Source organism: Gadus chalcogrammus, chromosome 15, assembly GCF_026213295.1.
Source record: "Gadus chalcogrammus isolate NIFS_2021 chromosome 15, NIFS_Gcha_1.0, whole genome shotgun sequence".
Lineage (NCBI taxonomy): Eukaryota > Metazoa > Chordata > Actinopteri > Gadiformes > Gadidae > Gadus > Gadus chalcogrammus.
The window spans coordinates 21,587,068-21,591,338 of NC_079426.1; the positions used below are offsets into that span (position 1 = coordinate 21,587,068).

Consider the following 4,271-nt stretch of genomic DNA (forward strand, 5'->3'; position numbering starts at 1 on the left):
GATACAAAATCACATGTTGCAGTCATACTGACCTATGTTTTAATAAAAGTGCTTGCAACATCTCACATGTGGCTTTTGACTTACAAAAAAAACATCTAACCCACTCTATAGAAAATATCGAGATATATATCGTATATCGCCATTCAGCCAAAAAATATCGGGATATCATATTTTTCCCATATCGTGCAGCCCTACTGCCAAGCACGATAATGTTCAGGCTGATCGTCAAATTTATGTAAACTTGAACTCACCAGGGGCCGGTTTCACTAAAGTAGTTTAGACTTGTCTTTGGGGTAAGATGGGTCTTAAGTTCATTTATAGACCAGTCTTATGCAAGTAAGTCAGTTTCACAAAAGTTAAGACCAACTAATTTTAGACTTAAAAAGTTAGCCACCTCACCCCCAGACTAACACAGGTCTAAAGTGCTATGTAACCATGGTAACCAAAAGTCTGTTAAAGTCAACGTTACAGTGCTAAGAGAAAAAAAGAGAGATGGCACATAATTTGTGGTTTGCTGATGAAATTATGGCGAGAGCTGTTAGGCGAGAAAGAATATTCAGGGATCGCACTAACCCGCTGGAAATGTATAACCAAGATGAATTTATCAATCGGTTTCGTTTGCCCAAAGAAGCCATCCTTAGGCTGACCGATGACTTGTCAGACTCACTGGGGCCTACAACAGCAAGGAGTCACAGCATTCCAGCTCTGCTACAGGTTTGCACTGCAGTAAGATTTTATGCAACAGGCAGTTTTTTAAATACTGTTGGTGATACTCTGGGTTTAAGCAAAGCCTCTGTGTCCCGAGTGGTGCACAGGGTGTCAAGTACCCTCTCAGATAAGCTTCCAAAATTCCCAACACAACCTGCAGAGTTGAACAGCATTAAGAGGGGATTCTTCAATGTTGCAAGGTTCCCCAACATAATAGGGGACACATGTCCGAATCCAGGCACCATCGGACCATGAACATTTGTTTGTGAACAGGAAGGGATATCACAGCCTCAACATTCAAGCTGTTTGCGATTCAAACCTAAAGTTTCTTAATTGTGTGGCCCGCTGGCCTGGATCGTGTCATGATTCGAGAGTCCTACAAAATTCTCAGCTTTACCAGGCATTCGAGGATGGCATTATTGATGGAATCTTGTTGGGTGATTCTGGATAACCGCTGAAGCCATGGCTCCTTACTCCCTTCTTGAATCCTACCACACCAGCACAGAGGAATTACAATGCAGCTCACTGTTCTACTCGAAACACAGTTGAGAGGGCATTTGGGGTTCTCAAAAGGCGGTTCCACTGTCTCCATGGGGAACTGAGGATGATACCTCAGAGAGTGTGCAACATTGTCTGTTCGGCTGTTGTTCTACACAACATTGCAAGGTAGGCCTACCTAACCAAACATAACATTTTCAGACACTGGACTCCCATAAACATATTTCACTAACCACACAAAAGCCAATCATTTTGGTTTGATTTGTCATTTATAAGGGATCTCAAGCTACCTGATCCTGAAGAAGAGGAGGGAGTTGATGAACACAATAGAGAAGAAGATAACAGAGAAGATGAAGAGAACCAGCAAGGAGCTGGTCGATTTGTTCGTCAAATGTATGTTGAGAGGATCTTCAATGCACGATACTGATATAACTAAAAACTTAATGAACAACACTTGAACCGTTTATGTCATTATTCAGTTGCTCGATTCCCTTTATTTCTTTCTGTTACAAATGTTATTAAATACAAGCACATAAAGAGTGCATAGTTGTTGTTTTTTTGTTCATTTTAGTTTTAAGGCAGTGAAGTGCAAAAAATAAATAAACAACAGTAACAACAGCATTTCATAAGTATTTGTTCAATAAATATCCGTATAAATATATTTTACATTGTATTCTGTGTATCTGTGTAATTCATAAATAGAAATAGAAAATCACTCCTCCAACCGCCTCAGCCTCTGCAATTGTCCATGGTGTTCTTTTTGAAGCTGTAGGACTTCAACCTCCAGAAGTAGTTTTTTCTCTTCAAGCAGCAGATTCGAATACTGCTTTTCAAGGACCATGGACATGGTAGCCTTAATAGTTGATGATCTCGGATGCTGTTCCTCCTCCTCCTCCACCACCATGATCTCGCCAGGGGTCATGGATGCTAAAAAAAGGTATCAAACCAATGTTTTAATGAACAAGTAGAAATTGCAGGAAGGTTTTCCCATCTCACACAAACTACTTCTCGTCTTGCACTATGATCACTAGCGTCCCTCTGCACATTTATATCACTGTCAGTGACATATATGGCCAGAAAACGTTTGCCTGTAAATAATTTCTTAAACAGTTAATCAGTAATAGCTTACAAATATCACTTATTGTGGAGACCGTTTGTAATGAACCGAAGTTTGTTTACTTTGATGAATATGCTAATCGGTCTCTATGGAGACTCCCCTATAAGCTAGCGTTCAGCTAACGTAGTTTCTATCACACAGTTAAACATGTAGCCTAATGTTAAGTGAAGTTTTTAGATCGTTGTTATGCGATAAGATTACTAAAATGTATTCTTTACGTCTGCTCAGTTTTACAGTGTACTGAGTAAAGGTTTGAAAAGAACTTCAAGCTTCAAACTTTCTCTTGGGGAAACTGTTAACTATCTGCCGAGCCAATGTATCTAACGGTGTGACGGTGCAACAGAGTGACAACGCCACACACACACACACACACACACACACACACACACACACACACACACACACACACACACACACACACACACACACACACACACACACACACACACACACACAGAGAAGTGGGGGCAGAACTGTCAGATAATACCAGGCTTACCTGTGTTTACATCTTCGTGGTCTACGGTCTCTTCGTGTGGCGTTTGCTGTTCCGATCGACCCGTCAGGGCAGGCAACAGGTTACGGGGGGATGAGGTGATCTCGCCGTCAGTAGAGTTGCAAACGCTAGGTCTGAGGACGCCGCTAACCCCACTTTCCCTGCCGCCTTGGATCCCCCAGAACATGGGCGACTCCTCTCCATAAATCTCAATTACCATTTCGGTAGTGACTTTAAGTTTCGGGAAACTTCCTCCTCCCGTTGGCGGATTTTTACGTTTAAAAATCTCCTTCTTTGCCTCTTGGACCATATTTTTGAAACGCTTCTGCACCGCACCGACATCTCTGGTAACAGCTGGATTTACGCTGTTTACAGATGTGGCTATTTTTTTCCAAATCTCATTTTTTTTCCGGTTACTAGATTCCTCCGAGAATTTCCCTAGCAGGGTGTCTTTGTACGAGTTGAACTCGTCCAAAAGGCATAAATTTTCGGAATGGGTGAAAGGTGCAGAACGGTTCGACTCGACTCGGTCCGCCATCTTTTTTGTTTTGAAAAGAGTCTTAAATTACCCACAATTACCCACAATTCTTTGCACTTAGTACAACTTAGCATAGTCGGTGTCTTAACTGTATAGTGCAACAGTATTATTTAGACGTCTATGTCAAGTCCGACTATATCCTACAGATAGACTATAGTCACAGTCTATCTTTGTGAAACCGGCCCCAGGTCCCGTTGAGCCAAATACTGCGCCAGGTGTTCGGCCGTGGGTCCAGTGTAGGGAGCTGTCGGTGCTCTCTGGGGATAGAAGGGCTGTGCTTACCTGTTCGAGTCAGTGTGGCTCACCTTTGAGCCTCTCTGTTGGTCAGATTCTCCATGCGGAGCCTGGTTTTCTATCTTAACCCCTGGTGGGACATATAGATCAGGAGGCTGACATGTTGACTGGGTAGCTTTAATGGCTGGCTGAGCTGGGGGGTCGATAGAAGGATGGCCTTTATCTGAGTGCGGGTCGAAGTGAGACGTAATGTATTTTTCTGTCCTTCCCATTTTATCCTCTTTTGATGGGCCTAGTTCATCTACCAGCATATCATTTTCCATACCGTCTGCTGCTTCCCACACAGCTGCTTCAGCCTCAGCCATTGCTGCCCTTTTCTTTCTGGTGCTCTGCCTCCTTAGGAGCCCTCTCTATTTTAGCTTTGGCTTCTTGTTCAGCGAATGCAAGATGTGTTCTAGCTGCCTCTGCTTTAGCTCGTGCACGCATTAATGAGCTACTTGATGCCGTAGATGACCGTGAACTTATTTTACTGGACACCGAAATCTTGTCGCTTTGTTTAGCTTCCATCTTACCACGATGTACAACACCAGCTTTTCAACGTCTTTTCACTGTGTTGTCTTCACTGCAGTGTAGCCACTGCAGCTATACAACTAGTTAAACTCTTCCTTATAAATGAAGAAGTG

General features: G+C 42.8%; 1 pseudogene; it reads left to right on the plus strand.

The window, feature by feature from the left end:
- Window positions 1-313: 313 nt before the first annotated feature.
- LOC130404402 (putative nuclease HARBI1) lies at window positions 314-1,693 on the plus strand (annotated as a pseudogene).
- Window positions 1,694-4,271: the final 2,578 nt, after the last annotated feature.